Genomic DNA, 17,733 nt, shown 5'->3' with positions numbered 1-17,733 from the left:
GCTGCAGAGTGCCATTGATTCCTATGGGAGACTTTCCTTGGGCCGGGTTGGAGCTGCATAATGCCATTGAGTCCTATGGGAGACTTTCCTTGGGCCAGGTTGGAGCTGCAGAGTGCCATTGAGCCCTATGGGAGACTTTCCTTGGGCCAGGTTGGAGCTGCAGAGTGCCATTGAGCCCTATGGGAGACTTTCCTTGGGCCAGGTTGGAGCTGCTGAGTGCCATTGAGTCTTATGGGAGGCTTCCAAAATCATGCACAGAAGGATCAAAGTCAGAAAGGTTTTCACGCCGTTTACGGTTGTTTGGATACTAAAATTTTGTGACTATTGGATTGCCATTCGCAAACGATCATTTTGGTACAAAATTTTCATATTCAAGTGAAAAGAATTTTCGTGACATTTGCGATCATCAGAAATGATAGGATTTCATGATTCGGATTCGTACCTTAGTGAATCGGCCCCATACCCTCCCATACAAAGCACAAATGGCAAGCTGAATACAAAATAAACTATATAAGCTTTATACTGTTATTCAATACTTTCAGGGATCTATTTACTAATTATTCTATTTGTTCAACGATTCATGTTTTTTTGCTGTAAAACTCAATTTTTTGCGTTAAATATTTTCAAAACCATGAAAAACGTAAATGTAAAAATACATCATCTAAAACCTGTCAAGGAGCTGTCCTACGCAACTTGTAATAATATTTATATAATTTATGGTTTTAGTGGTAGTCGGGTTTTCTTCATTTGTAAGTCCATGAAAAGCAAAACTTTGAAAAAATTGAGGTTTTCATGTTCTTTTTTTCTTTTTCATTAAGCATTTTAATTTGTTCATGCATTTTAAATTCAGATATAATTAATCCTTACTGGATGCAAAATAATCATATTGAGTTTAATTAATGTTTTATTGATTTTTTAATAGACTTAAGGTATGAAGATCCAAATTACGGAAAGACCCCTTATCCGGAATACCCTTGGTCCCGAGCATTCTGGATAACGGGTCCTATACCTGTACTTTTTAAAGCATAAAACTATGCATTAAGCGTTAACAACCTTAATCACACCCTAAGTACAGGTATGGGACCTATTATCCAGAATGCTCGGGACCTGGGGTTTTCCAGATAAGGGATCTTTCCGTAATTTGGATCTCCTTAACTTAAGTCTGCTAAAAATCATTTAAATATTGAATAAACCAAATAGGTTTGTTTTGCCCCCAATAAGGATTAATTATATCTTAGTTGGGATCAAGTACAGGTACTGTTTTATTATTACAGAGAAAAAGGAAATCATTTTTAAAAATTAGAATTTTTTGCTTATAATGGAGTCTATGGGAGATGGCCTTTCTGTACTTTAGAACTTTCTGGATAATGGGTTTCTGGATAAGGGATCCTATACCTGTATTTATTTACAAAAAGTGCATCCATATCTGAAAATTCAGCTGGACATATACAACCAGATTTTGGCTACCCACTAGTTTTCTAGTCACTCAAATCAGCAGCCGAATGACCCATTTATTAGGCCAATAAATTGTGGCTACCCTATCAATAACTGGTACAGTCTTATTCAGACATCACCTGGCTAGAAGTCCATTTGATTAGGTCTGCACAGGGCCTTGTGTGTAAGCCAGGCCCCGATTTGTGGCAAGGCCCAGGCCTAGGATGGCACAAATTTAGGGGTGACGCCTGAATTTTGTTCACATACAGAGCACTGGGATCTAAGCATGCGGAAGTTTTCTGCATGTTCAGTCCCCAGTGCTCTGTGTGTGAGCTAAAAGGATGCACTTGAGTGAGATCCTAGGGATGGAGGGGGCGGGGAATGTGGGCGGCCTCTGTTTGCCATGTTTAAAAAAATGGCACTGTGTATTTCAATAACTTGCCTGTGGGGTAACCAGTGGATCAACCCAATTTAGCCCACCAATTAGTAGGCCAAACTAGGCCTAATACCTTGCCAACCCAGTATCTCTACCTGTGCATGGTCACTTTTGCCCGATTTCTGCAGTACAACCATCAAACAACAAAATGGATTGCTCGGTACTTGATAAATTCATTTTTATTGTACAGGTATGGGACTGTTATCCAGAATGCTCGGGACCTGGGGTTTTCCAGATAAGGGATCTTTCGGTAATTTGGATCTCCATAACTTAAGTCTGCTAAAAATAATTTAAATATTGAATAAACCCAATAGGACTCTTTTGCCCCCAATAAGGATTAATTATATATTAGTTGGGATCAAGTACAGGTACTGTTTTATTATTACAGAGAAAAAGGAAATTTTTAAAAATTAGAATTATTTGTTTATAATGGAGTCTATGGGAGATGGCCTTCCTGTAATTTGGAACTTTCTGGATAACGGGTTTCCAGATAAGGGATCTCATACCTGTACTTTTCTTTAGGCTTGAAAATATTGCAGAACCTTAACATATATATATATGTGTTCAACTTCTGTTTTCTGTTTTGATGACTGCACCCAGGCAATTTTAGTGATCTACACGTGAGTGCCAGTGGTTCCTATCTTTGATCTATATATATATATATATACAGTATATATATATGTATGAAATTAGCAGTAAACAGGTTTGCTAAATGGCCTGCTGTGGGAAAGAAAAAATATAAGAAAATCAATGCTTCTGAAATCAATTTTTCGGCATGCGGTCAAGTGGAAAATATGATAATGATAAAACATTTTAAATATCACCTAAAATGTCAAAGCATCTGATAACAAATACATATGGCTTCCCTTGGCAGGATTTTTTTTATTTTATTCTTATGTGCATGAAACAGCAAATCTATACTTTCTACAAACAAGCACAAGAGTCTGATCCTTCAAAGGACTTGAGTAAAGGAAAAAAGAAACATTAGCACTTTCAGCAATAGGATCTGTTTGCTAGCCTGCACCATTTCCAACAACACAATCTCCATTTCTTTAGCTAGACATTACATGTGCATTCTTTAATGAACATTGCATATATATATTTAGATAAAATAAATAATAATCAAATTGGCTACTCAAATTATGCAAATATGGGCAAATAAATGAACTTTTGCCCAATATGGCACAGCATATGATCAAACGATCTCTTCTACATACATACTGATTAGTTTGTATGGGACAAAATGTTAAAATGCGCAATATAAAATAATGCTATATAGAGTGTATTTAAATATACAGGGTTTGATATTGTACAACCAATTTTTAGCCAAATCCTCCCAGCCTCTAGAATGCATGTGTAGCATGTGTATAAATTATAACTGGTTTTCCCAGCTGAACATTGCTTGGATGCATTGTACACTTTCCACAAGTGCACAATGGGTACAATTTTCACGCAGATTTGTTTTTATAACAGAGTATTATTATGCACTAATTTGTGGATATCCTGAAAGTCATAACTTTGGGCACACAATGAGTTCTTAGTTCAGTAAAAACAAAGGTGGAACTTTTGAAGTTTGAATTTGAGTTTCCAAAATTGGAAATATCAAGATTTATGAGACACAAAAAACCTGAATAGAAAAATTTGCCATCTAAAAGCTTGTGAATTCATGTAGTAGTCAATGGGAGTCATATTAGCAAACTTCAAGGTAGGGGGTGGGCCATGGCTGCCAGACCAACGCTGATCTCTGAAACCGGTTTACACTTGGAGTTAAGGAGCTAGGGGAACAGGCAGCTTCCCACCCTCCCCCTCCATTGTTATCTTGGATTGGTTAATCCATAATATTTGTCTCTGTTATTATATTTTAGTGTTCTTCTCTTTATTATCACAGCTTTGGAGGGTTTCTGCACTGACAGGTCTGGTTAAAATCATTTTGGTGAGTTAAGCAGCCGGGGCCCGTAGCCCACAGCTTGGCCCCCTTGGCAGCAAGAGATTCCTGGTTATTTGTAATTCACTCGTGTCTGCTAAGTTGTTCAGCAGTTGCCATAATGTGTTAATGGTTGTAATAAATAATAATAAAACTGTGTCTTTATTTTCTCCCATGCTTTGGTCTATATGTAATATGCAATATGTAATTTTACCCTACATTGGTCGGAAAAGCAGCCATGTGATTTCACAGTGTTGGAGTTGTTTATACAGTTTTACACAATAGAGTTCTCACTTCTTTTTTTAACATGTAAGCGTACATTTAAGTTCGTTATAATTCAAGTTTTTTTTTAATCAAAATAAAAAAAACACAAAAAAAATGATGCTTGATAAATAGGCTTCCCAGTATTTTAAGGCCCTATATATTACATTTACATGCAGTCTTCAGTTTTATTACATCACTTGTAATAAATAAATCAGAAAGTCAAAATTCTAGGCAATATATTGGCTCCTAATGTAATAAAACTATCTACAAATTCTAAACCCCAGTGCTTTTCATATGAGGAAATGAACGCTTTTTGTTTAGAAGGAGAACATATAACATCAAATATGTCAACAGTAAAACTGCCAGAGTAGTGTTAAAATATAGTAAATGTGAAAACAGCATATGGGATACACAAGTCCCCCATTGAAATAGCATGTTCAGGAATTCAGAATTCAGTGAAACGAAATATTTTCTAACTAATACTAAAGACAGGAACTATCTACAAACTTATTAATTGTGGAGGTAAAATGATAAAATTTTTATTTAGCAATCATGACTGCTGGAATAGGAGTTCCTATGTGTATTCTTACTATTAAACAGCATGAGAATTTAAACACCTACCTACATTTTTTATTTTTTATATCATGACTCAGTAGCTATTTCAGCAATATACCACGGCATGTCATGAAAATATTTTCCAGAGTGAATCATTTTTTCCGTAGCGCATAGTTAAAGATACGTTTTCTGAAACCATTGCATCTCAGCCACCTGTGGGAGAAAGATTGTGCATTTTGTTATTTGTGCCTGAGCACAGGGAAGGAAATGTTGCAATTATTACATTGGAAATTAGATTTTTTTTGCAAATTTTCATACTGTTAGTACCTTTTATTTTTATCTATCTTTAGCCAGATAATTTTACCACTGAATTTGTAAGACTTTTGCCTTTTTTTGTGATCAAGTATTTTATCACAGCACTGTCAGGGCTCTAGTAAATATTTATTGATACCCTTTCTGTATTTGTATTCTTTTCATTTCTTTGCTAATGTGCCCTTTGATGTGCTGTTTATATGCTTTAAACATACAATTGTATGTGAGCTATCAAAGTCTTTTGAGAGACGCTCATTATGCTAAAAATTAAGGAAACATGATGATTTTGGGCTTATCTGTTAATGACATGTTTTTGATATATATATATATACATAAATACTACACTTTTTGTTTGCTACAGAAATAGTGAAATAATTGTTCTTGGTAATTTCATGCAAGATTTATAGTGATGTCAAGTTTTATGGGCTTATCCAATTGATCTGGGACCTGATGTAAATGTAGGCTCTAAATTTCTTCATTAATGGAAATAAAGCAATCATGTATATTTTAATTCAAGTAAGGAGTGTGTTATCATTTTCATACAGATATCATTTTTATCAAAAAAATTTTTTTTTTTTAGCATGTTATACAGGTCTTGGACATGAAATTCAGAATGCTCGAGACCTGGGGTATTTCCGTAATTTGGATCAATTTACTTTGCCTACTAAAAAATCATTTAAACACTATTTATCAATTTTTGAATTTGTGAACTCAAGTTTTTTTTTTTTTTAAATCAATTAAAGTCGCATATTGCATGTCACTTGGCCAAGGTTATAGCACTAAAGCTTTGAACTTCCTATACTTTAAATATATGCATATATGTAAATGAAAATATATGTATATGTATAGAGTGTTGGACTGGTCCAGCAGGAAAACTTCCAGTGGGCTGCTAATCATTTGGCTTACTTCATGGTCATTCTCTATTTCTGTATGGGACAAAAAAGGCTAAATAGATGAAAGAGATTATAGCATGCAAAGTAAGGAGACTAGGAAAATACCAGGCTTGGTTCCCCAATTTGGTTGTGCTTAGTGGGTTTTGAATGCTGTGGTGTCTTTGCACTGTAGGACATCTTCACTTATGTGTTGCATTAGCTCTGTGTTTGGATAATCTTCTGGTGGGTAATAAGTGTTGGTGGTTGTCTACACTGCTGTGAGCAGCTACCATTGAGCTGTGGGCAGATGCTTGTAAGTGCCAGGCTGTATTTCTAGGGCTACAGGCTGATGCTTAAGGTTAGATGCATAGCTCCAGCACTAGTGGGTTTATGTATCCAAGTTGTTGGCAGATTCTGGTGTGTATAGCCTGCCGGCTGAAGCTAGGATGATTATACTAGTGACCTGGCTTATGCCAGGGTTATAGTTGTGAGCATCTGTGTCTTGTGGAAGGCCCTCTGGTCTGTGAGGGAACCCTTGTCACAGAGAATGGATGTTTTTCGCTCTGTAATGCTTGTTTCTTATTTTATGCCATATTCAGTAGTTTGGCAGCTGGAGCTTTTATTGTCAGTCACGTACCATGCCCTGGGGCATTGTTGTTCTTATGATTTGTTCAGCATTTTCGTCTCTCATTTTCAGGGGTTATGAGTAACATCAGCTTTCCTTTGTATCTATGGGATGTTGGCCTTGTTGTTTGGCCTTTCTAGCTTCTGTTGGTTTTATTGTATGTTTTATTTCTAACCCTCTACTGTTTGTGGGGCATGGCTTGGTTGATTCAATGTGTACTGAGATGGAGGGATGCAGAAGAAAAAGAGAATTTCACTTACCTTCTTGAAGTAAATTCCATTTTTTTCTAGTACCAACATGTCAGTATAAGGTTTTTCCATCCCAATTTTTGCTTCCTGTACTGCATTGGCAAATATATACAAGTGGTGAGGTGGAAATCAGATATCTTATAGGGCAGGATTAATTTTAATTGGCTATGGTATAGGTCATACCTTCCGTCTGGGAGGGGCAATGCTACCCATGTGTACTGACATGTCAGGGCTAGATAAAAATGGAATTTTCAACAAGAAGGTAAGTGAAATTCTCTTTATTAATTCAGTTTTTATCAAATACAGACCTATTAAAGTGTAAAATTAGAGCTCGGCACAGTAAGTGACAGATTTCTCAAAATGTGAGATTAGAGCTCACCACGGAAATTGTACCCACTTTCTGTTCATTCCTATGAGTTTTTAGAAGAGTATTCATCAAATAATGAATTTTCCTTCACTGATATTCAATTATATGGGATTTTTAGAGGACTAATTATGAATAGGTAAAAGTTAGTTACCTATTTTGTAAATATGCCCTTTAAAATCCCATAGGAATGAATAGAGAGCAGTGCAGTTTTACTGTGGTGAGCTTCAATCTCACACTTTGAAAAATCTGCCTAAATTTTCTATTGAGTAATTTTTTCTCTGAAGATTTCACTAGAATGATTTATTCCAGCATGGAAAATCCTTTCTCTCTGCATGTGATTGACCCTGGGGATTAATGTTAGTAGGTGTTTGGACCACAGTGCTGAACACCCGCTGAAAATGAATGTGTTTGACTGCTCAAAGCAGTCCCACTCATTCTGACTAATTGTAACGTCTCTCTCTTTGCTGGCAGTCAAGTGTTTTTAACTAGAAAATAAAATCTTAATTCCCTTGTTTGCTTTTCAATACATCTGCCCCTAATTGTTGAGCCTTTATGCTCTGCTTTGCCATTGGAAATAACCGATTTTGTGGAGTCAGATTCTACCTGTGATAGCGCTAGTACTACGGAATGTAAATGTTTGTCTAACAGTGCTTTTCTGTCATCCAGTCCCATTGAGGAGTTCTCGCTTCTTAATCGGATCTTCATCTTGTGATTTTCAACTTTCACTTCAACAAAATTTTAGATTGTCTTAATTATATTGTGCTGGCTGATGGACGGGAGTGTAACATCATAAAAAAGTGGCATGTTATTCCTTTGAAGCTTGTCAATCTAGAAAACATGTATTGCAGAATATGAAAATGTCACAATGTGATTTACACTGGAAATGTTCCTTCTTTTAAGGTTCAAAATAAATCAACCAGTGCTTTCAAAGCTGACATTTAATCCATGAATTCAAATCATTTCCCAGATTTATGATCTATTATGCAGACAGATTCAATTTCCCCTGCCCTTGTGAGGTTTTAATGTATGGCAGAAGAAATCGCATTTACTATATATTCCTAACACATCATCATTTATTGATAGAGGTTTTTTTTTGCTGTTGAAAATAATGAAGCTAGTCATTATTTGTTTATCTCTACGAGGCCAAGGAGAATTGAACACAGTGTGAGCAAATCAAGCGTTATTAGTCCACTGAAAGAAAAAAATCTGAACACATTCATATGTCAGCCATTATTTAGTTACCTGTGCGGAAATGCATGTTATTGAAAAGCTGATACAGGTATATGACCTGTTAATCAGTATCCTCAGAAAAGGAGTCTTTTCATAATTTGGAACTGCATTACTTAAAACTACTAAAAAAAACATTTAAACATTAAATAACCCCAACAGGATTGTTTTGCCCCAATAAGGATTAATTATAGGATCAAGTTAGGATGCAAGGTACTGCTTTATTATTACAGAGAAAAATGAAATCATTTTTAAAAATCTGAATTATTTGATTAAAATGGAGTCTATGGGAGATGGCCTTCAGTTTTGGTATAATCCCTTTAAGCTGTGAATTATATGGTCAGATCCCCCACAACAGTAAACTGAAGTATAGTGGCTTGTTTGGGATTTTGTCATAAATCTAATTCTAATCTAATTCACTGTTTATTTACTGAAACATCAATTTTATGGAGCAGATTTATTAAAATTTGTATGTGTGTCATGTTTTGTGTTTTTTTTACCATGACTAAAGTCACTTTTTAAAGAAAGCACAAATTTCTCTGCTTGAATAAAAAATACGACAATTAAAAGCACAAATTACAAAAATCTTGGAACAAATACAAAATCAAATATGAAAACTTTGAAATCTTTACTTAAATGTTTACTTAAGAATTAAATACATATTTTTGAATTTGCGATGGACAGCTCCCATTCACTTTTACATGACCTCGCCAGCTTATAGTTTGGGTAGTATTTCATGGCTTTTATACTTTAAACATTAAATACCAATTACAAGGAAGTGCACATTAAATGAAGACTATATAGTGTAGTAATATAGATCGGACTCCACAGGTTTGACATAAAACATAAAAGCTGGTATAAAGTGTAGCAGATTTTAATAAATGAGTAAAACACTAAAAATTGGGTCCTTACCAAGCATCCAATATAGGTATAGCACATAGACACATAGATGGGTTCAATTCAGTCCAACGCATTTTGCGTGGTTATTTGCCACACTTCCTTAGGGACAGGAAACTTACCTTTAATGATCTTGGGTCATGGCACTATGGGCACAAGTGTCTTTTATGATGATGGCTGCACTGAAAGAATAAGGAAGTCTGGGATCTTGTAACTTAAGATGGCCATACATACCCAGATTTGGTTGGTCACATTAGCTGGTCAACTACTACATTACTACATGCCTGCCCGTATGGGCAGTTTTTACATTACATTACATTAACATTTATTTATAAAGCGCCAACATATTCCGCAGCGCTGTACAATAAGTGGGTTACATACATTGGACATACAGAGTAACATATAAAGCAATCAATAACCGATACAAGAGGTGAAGAGGGCCCTGCCCAAAAGAGCTTACAATCTACAAGGAGAAAGGGTTGAGACACAAGGTGTGGGAATGGGCATGACCAGAGTTGTGAGAGGTGTGGCACAGGGTGTTGCTAAACTAGATTAGGGTAAGCTTCTCTAAATAAATGTGTTTTTAGAGATCTCTTGAAGGCAGAGAGATTGAGAGAAAGTCTGACAGTTTGTGGGAGCGAATTCCAGAGAAGGGGGGCAGCCCTTGCAAAGTCTTGAATGCGAGCGTGTGAGGAGGGAATGAGAGAGGAGTTGAGGAGCAGGTCAGTAGAGGAGCGTAACAAGCGGGTTGGATGGTACCTAGAGATGAGTTCAGAGATGTAGGGTGGGGCAGAGTTATGGACTGCTTTAAATGTGAGGGTCAATAGCTTGAATTTTATCCTGGATGGTAGGGGAAGCCAGTGCAGGGATTGGCAGAGTGGCATGGCAGAGGAGGAGCGGATGGAGAGGTGTATGAGCCTGGCAGCAGTATTCATTATGGACTGGAGAGGGGACAGTCTTTGGAGGGGAAGGCCAATTAATAGGGAGTTACAGTAGTCCAGGCGAGATATTATAAGAGAGTGAATAAGAATTTTGGCAGCATCTTGGGTGATAAATGATTTGATAAGTGACTGGATATGAGGGGTGAAGGACAGGGCAGAATCAAGGATAACCCCAAGGCACCGGGCCTGGGAAGATGGGGTGATGGTAGAATTGTTAACCGTTATAGATACCTCGGGAACAATGTGGGCATTGGATGGAGGAAAGAGAACCAGTTCAGTTTTAGAGAGGTTTAATTTGAGGTAACGTTGGGACATCTAAGTGGAGATAGCGGACAGGCAGGAAGAGATGCGAGTTAGAAGCTCTGGGTTGAGATCAGGAGAGGAAAGATAGATCTGAGTATCGTCAGCATAGAGGTGGTACTGAAAGCCAAAAGAACTGATTAATTTGCCAAGTGAGGAGGTATAGTGAGAAAATAGTAAGGGGCCCAGGACAGAGCCTTGAGGAACCCCGACAGAAAGAGGCAAGGGAGAAGATCAATAATTCTGTAATTCAGGCAGATCGAAGATTATTGGTCCAATGGAAAATTATTATGGGTCAGCCAAAAGGAAGTGAACAGGAGTTGTCCCTCTTCACTTCCTCATGTTCTGATCATTCAGGCAGTTGACAGGAATGAACAATACAAAGATATCCATACATATTATGGACCCTCGTCCAATTGGTTGAAGTACATAAAGGATGACATGTGTCATGTGAAGCCCTATGCTCTAAGACTATTAAAGAAAGACACAGGGTCAGATTCAATTCCACAAGAAAACGTTATTTTATGGTCTATCACGGGAAAACGTATGGGTTAGACCCAATTTGAGAAAAAAAGTCTTTTCTCTTAATTCAGTTCCAGTTTTCCCATAGACTTCAACAGAGTTTCCATGTGATAAACAGTGAGATAGGTTTTTCTGACTTGTATTTGGCTCTATGGAAAAATCTGGAATGGAATTAGAAGATGTTTTTCTCATGAAACTGAATCTGGCCCATGGTTGGTAAAACAGATGAATAAAAAATATGGAAATATGCTTAAAGGAATACTGTCATGATTTTATGGTAATTTTGTATTACTAAATTACACTTCAAATTGTATTCTTCAGATAAGTTTCTCCTATTCAATGTAACTGCAGGAGACTTTTTACTATTGAGTGCTTATCTCATATGTACCATTAGGTGGGGAACAGGAGCATTTTTAGCAATGCAGGTGTCAGGGAGCTTTTATCCTGCTACCTTCCTATTGTTCTGCTGATTGGCTGCTGGGAGAGGGGTGATATCACTACAACTTGCAGCTCAGAAGTAAAGTGTGACTGAAGTTTATCAGCATAAGCCACATGGCTGATGGCACCTGGGAAACTAAGAATATGTCTATCACATGTCAAATTTCAAAGTTAAATATAAAAACAATCTGTTTGCTCTTTGGAAAAATGGATTTCAATGGAGAGCTTCTCTAGCAGAATCCTGCATTGAAATCCATTTTTCAAAATGGATGAGTTAATAGAGCTTCTCAGCCTGGATAGTGCACAATAGTAATTTATCTTCCCAAATCAACTGTCTGTAGAAACTAAATTCACTTACAAAATGGCAACATTTACCCAGCAACGAAGAGATATTGTACTGTAAGGCTCTATAAATGTGTCTATTATTATTAAGCAGAAAGAGAAAGAGCTCAATAGTTTGCATGTGCAGATTAATGAGATTCAGGAGAAGTTTATTAAATTCCAAGACATAAACGTATTTGAGAACAAATGTAATAATATGTTAATATATTTGGAAGGAATGAGATTGCCTGGAGGCAAAATAAATGTGATCATGAGCAGAGAGACTTCAAAAGCAGTCATATCGTTTTTTGTAGACACAATGTCAAACCACAACAAGTAGCAGCAAAGTTTGAAGAGACACAGGAATAAGCAAGAGAAGAATCAGAGTTATTAATGTCTCTTGTCAAGGAGGAAATATTTTTGCATCTGTAGGATTTTCAGACCAGGTGCATGGAAGGGTCAGACCGAGAAGTGGGAAAATGTAAGCATAGAACAAGTCAGATTCATAACAAGCTAAGGAAACTAAAGCTGGGATATTATACTATATATTAGTGATGCAAGGGTGCTATTCTGTCACCAACACGATTTATGCAGAAGATACCCTTCCTGAGGCCTTTGCTTGCATGGACGGCATAACTTTGCTGAGATATGCTGATGGCAGAGAGTTTACTCAATAAAACACTGCTTAATAATCCGGTGGTTCTTTAATCCAGGAATATTGCACAATACAAAGATTCTGGGGTTCAGAATGTCCAAAACAATCAACAGGTTCTATAGGTAAGAACTGGTAATTTTGCAGCTCTATCCAAACTGACTGAAACTGGATCTGAAACTAAGGAACAGCATGGGAGGGAACAAGCTAGTGGGCTGGACTAACAAACATTAAGCAGCAGGGGAGTAAGGAATATACCAAAACACATATAATAACTGGCTGTAGTGACAGCACAGGTGCATATGAAAGCCCAGGACCCACAAGTTTGTTAGGTTTGGGTGAAAAAATAGTGCTGCAGTATGTGTTCAGGCAGGTGGCGAGTCTAGCTGTTGGTACTGCTAGATCTGCCACATTTAGCCCCAACACTTTCCCTTCATTGTAGCTGTGTCTTTCCTGAGCCCTTCCCATTGGTGACTTTAATGGCAGGGACCTTCCATGACATCACTTTTGGGTTTGGGTCTAGGCAAGAGCAGAGTTACAAGGGCTCAGGTGGGTGTGTGTATCACTTCCTCGCACAGTCTGTGAGATTTTTTAATTGTGAAACTATAGATTCACACTGAAATAATGCAAGAACAAATGCACCAAAATAATGCAAATACTGTAGATTGTCTTGAAAAATGTTATGGTAAACTGCATAAAATAGCAAAAATAGCATACAGATATTGGACTTACAATTTTGAAAAATGATTTCCTTTTTCTCTGTAATAATAAAACAGTACCTGATGCACATGATCCCAACTAAGATATAATTAATCATTAGTGAAGGCAACACAATCCTAATGGGATTATTTATTATTTAGATGATTTTTTAGCAGACCTAAAGTATGGAGATCAAAATTATGGAAAGACGATTTATTCGGAAAAACCCCCCAGGTCCCGAGCATTCTGGATAGCACATCCCATAACTGTATACACAATATAAATATGTGTACATATATATGTCTCAAAGATGGAGGCAGTCACCATCACTTACATTTGCTAAAACCTGTTGCCTCTAATGGCTACTTGTAGACAGGTTATAAGAGTACATATAAGCCAAATAGATTACTGTTTCAGCTCACTGTAACAAACACTCTCACATGTACTGCTGGACAAAATGTGTGATCTTGAAATTATTATATAAAACATGGTTGTTTTGATTTGTGGAGTCACTGAACAGCTGCAGCTACATTAAGCCCCACATACACATACACAAATATGTGTATGCACACTGCTTGCAACAACCAACTGTTCCAACAATGGATAATAAAATGTTGTAAATTGAGTACAATTTTAGCATAATAAGGGGATTTAAACCTGATTGTATTTGTATATATAAATTACTAACCACATTTATTTATTATTAAAAAGATACGGGAAATGGAATTTCAGGCATGAAATTTATTAAGGAAATGGTTGATCTATCTTACAAGAAAAATTGAACATTGAAGGTAAAAACTGTACAAATACATTATATACAGAGTCGATATAAAAAATATGTCCAATGAATAATTTTCTCTAGAAATACGGATTTAAGAACAAGGGCTGACTAGAAAGGTGTTATAATCAGCATTGAATAGGTCTATTAACTTTAAGAGAATTCAGATTATGGAATTGCCTGCCAAAAACTCTTACTTAGTTCTTTCTTGGTGATGTTGAAATTTGAGTTGGATGTTAGTGATGAACGAAAAAATTCACAAAACAGCAAAAAATTGTAAACGCATTGAAGTCAATGGGTGCTTTTTGGCAGTGACTTTTATGGAGTTGGAGTCCATGGGCCAGCAAAAACCATTGCCCATCACTAGTTAGCATTGATTAACTCAACTTTAATATATAGATAAGCCATTCCGAGCCCATAACTGAATTTGATCTCTCCTGTAATTTACTAGGCATGTAAATAAATGTATGTAGAATACTCACCCCTATTTCTCTTTAATTGCCTTTCGACAGTGCCTTGGTTCCCTGGATGTCTTGGCTGGACATCACCATGAAGCATTCAAGGCAAAACAAGAACAGAGCTACTATATAATTCTTGCACTTTGCCTTTTATTTAAAGCCACAGACTGACTTGTGCATTGAAGAGCAACATTTTAGGAGGAGAAACCCTCCCTTTGTCAAAACAAAGACAAGGTGCTATCCAAGTGCTATTCCTGTTTTTATGAATGTAACCAAATGTTCCATGTCTTCTGTTCAAATTCAAAATGTGCAAACCTGTTGGAGGGAACCTAAGCAGTAAAGTGATTGAAACCTCAAAAAGGTGGAGTAAACTTGTTTGTGAATATTCTCATTCAGGTCATGGTATATCTGTAGTAATAAGTCAAGTCAACTGGACTGTTTCAGAAATTTCTGAATTGAGAAAGCCAGTGGATGACTGGTGAAATGTCTTGAAAAAACACAGCAAGTCCAGTTGATTTGACTTATTACTGCAGGTATTGTATTTTTCAGTGGCCCACTCAACACCTTTGCAATTTTACAGCTTTTGACACTTTTAGACATGTTTTCAGCTCAGAAGCTTTTCATCTCGAGCAATCATAAAGGAAACTCATGTGGGATTCCGGGGGTATTTTTCCAGAGTGGGTTTACTTTGGCAGTTTTTAGTGCTTTTTTTCAGCTTGAGCAATCATAAATCTGCCCATAACTGCATATGCACGTTCTAGGCACTTCCTGTTGTCAGTTAACCCTTAGTTTGCTGACTCTCAGTTGAGCCAAAAGACAGGCATTGGCAGTCTTAAAATGCAAATATCTCAGAAAAAGTTAAACATAAATAATTCATATAAAAACATATAGTGCTCAGAGATAGGTTGAGTTAGGTTGAGATCCCCAAGTCAAATTATTTTTCATAAAAATCTTCTGCTGACTACAGAAACTACCATTTGCATATCTTTTAGCATTTGTATCCAGCTGTAATTGAATGAAGATGTTTTATATTTGTTCATCCATCTTTTTTAATGAAAAATCCAAGTATCTGTTACCTCTTATAAACAAGGCATGTGTATTTCTCAGACATATTTTTAAAGTAAGATATTCTTTGATTAAACTCATTTGAATATTTAATTTTGTTGATGTGATTTACTTTCATTTGACTCCTATTTTGCCCTGTGTTCTTTGTTGCGATTCCCGAGTTCCTTTTATAAAGTAAACCTATGATCACAGCCATAATTAAATCCAGAAACGAAGGCTTTAGACAAAGTTTATATTTTGGTTTGGCATAAACCCCACATATTGGTTTCAAGGAAAACACAGTAACCACAAAACTATGCCTATTCCCGCAGGTGCTTACAGAAATCTGAAATAAATTATGTAAGACATACATTTTTTTTTGGACTTGATTACACACACAATGCCCCGATCAAAAAGATGCACTAACCTTCTGCAATATAATAGAACACAAAAGGGCAGGATCTAAAAGAAATTTCTAGTTCCAGTGCCATTGAGAATGAATGGCTTGTGTCTCGGTTATCTCCTTGGGGTTCATTTGGTCCAACTAGATCAGTAGTTGTTGCACTTTTTCAATTTAGCTCTTTTTTTGATGTCCAAACCTGCGGTCAGGACCCCCTTAGCTAGTAACAAGGTTACTTGGTATATCAGCCATTCTGATAGATAAGTCTGCACCAAATATGAAAGTATCAGAGAAAATCTGCCTGAAGACAATAAGGGACAGATTTATCCAAATTAGAGTTTGTGGGGGGAAAAAGCGCATGTGAAAAAAATCTCAAATACTATCTTATTTAAGAAAAAAATTCCTGTGTGTGTTTTGTCTCCAGAACACTGGCAAGAATCACATTGTTCCTTTCATTTTGAATAAGGCTAAAAATCTTGAATGTTCTAAAAACTGGGAAAATAAATAAATAAAGTTGAGACAATTCTCATTGACTTCTATTAAACCTTACCAGCTTTTTCTGGTGACTTTTCTCGAATTTTTACTTTAATAGATACAGACTATTTGTGGCTCTACAGAAAATTTTCAAGTATTCAAACATTCACGTTTTTTCACTGCCTTTTTTCTTGAATCATGAAAAAAACGCAAACTTGTATTTTGAGAATTCAGTCCTGTAGATGTATGGCAAACTGATTTCCCTGCTTAGTTATAAAACGTATTCATTGTGACAGTATTTATGCAATGGCTTTATTTGTATAAAACACGGGATGTTGCTGATGGACTGCATTTGATATCACTGCCTGTCTATTCCAAAGGTTTATACTGCCTATCCATTCCATATGTTTACAGTTGCATATGATACTACAGTTTAGGATCTGCACAGTTGATGATGTTCTCCCCCATATTTCCAAGTCAACATCAACTTGGCCTATGTTCTCTGTGAAACCTCAGTCATTCATCTTAAACAATGCTTTATCATTGTGTTCAGTATTTTACCTACAAATTTGTCAGATACCTGAACGGAATCAAAACTGATACATGTAACTATAGAAATCAAGGAAACATTCAGTTGAGTAACTGAATGATGCAGGTGTTTTAGCAGAGGTATGGTTCCTCTGTTCAATAAATCAGTTAATATCCTACTATACTATATGTAGGCGAATTTCTATAAATTATAAAACAAGCCATTTTCCAAAACTTTTGTGTAATATTTCTAAAGGAAGAGATTTCAGGAATGACCAAGGCTAAGGCTAAGGGGCTGATTTACTTACCCACGAACGGGTCGAAATGAGTCCGATTGCGTTTTTTTCGTAATGATCGGTATTTTGTGATTTTTTCGTATGTTTTGCGTTTTTTTCGGATTCTTTACGAATTTTTCGTTACCAATACGATTTTTGCGTAAAAACGCGAGTTTTTCGTATCCATTACGAAAGTTGCGCATTTTTCGTAGCGTTAAAACTTACGCGAAAACGCGCAACTTTTCGCGTAAGTTTTAACGCTACGAAATATGCGCAACTTTTCGCGTAAGTTTTAACGCTACGAAAAATGCGCAACTTTTTACACAACTTTCGTAATGTGTACGAAAAACTCACGTTTTTATGCAAAAATCGTATTGGTAACGAAAAATTCGTAAAGAATCCGAAAAAATCGCAAATCATACGAAAAAGTCGCAAAATGTTCGTTTTCAAGTCGGAACTTTTCCAATTCGGGTCGGATTCGTGGGTTAGTAAATCAGCCCCTAAGTCTGATATAGGATAATGGGCCAGATTCAATTTGAGATGCAATTCGATTCAGAAAAAAACATATCTCATGGGTTATCATTTGAAAAGTTTTTTTTTACATTATAAACCATGAGATAACTTTTTCTTGCTGAATTGAATCTGGCCCATAATATTTAGCATTTGTTTTTGTTACTAATAAGGGGAAGTGATAAATTGTGTACATTGGTGTAAAACTCAGCATTAGCCATGTAAAACCATG

This window comes from Xenopus tropicalis, chromosome 6, assembly GCF_000004195.4.
Source record: "Xenopus tropicalis strain Nigerian chromosome 6, UCB_Xtro_10.0, whole genome shotgun sequence".
Lineage (NCBI taxonomy): Eukaryota > Metazoa > Chordata > Amphibia > Anura > Pipidae > Xenopus > Xenopus tropicalis.
The sequence above is the reverse complement of the archived record's forward strand: the minus strand, read 5'-3'. Positions refer to the sequence as shown.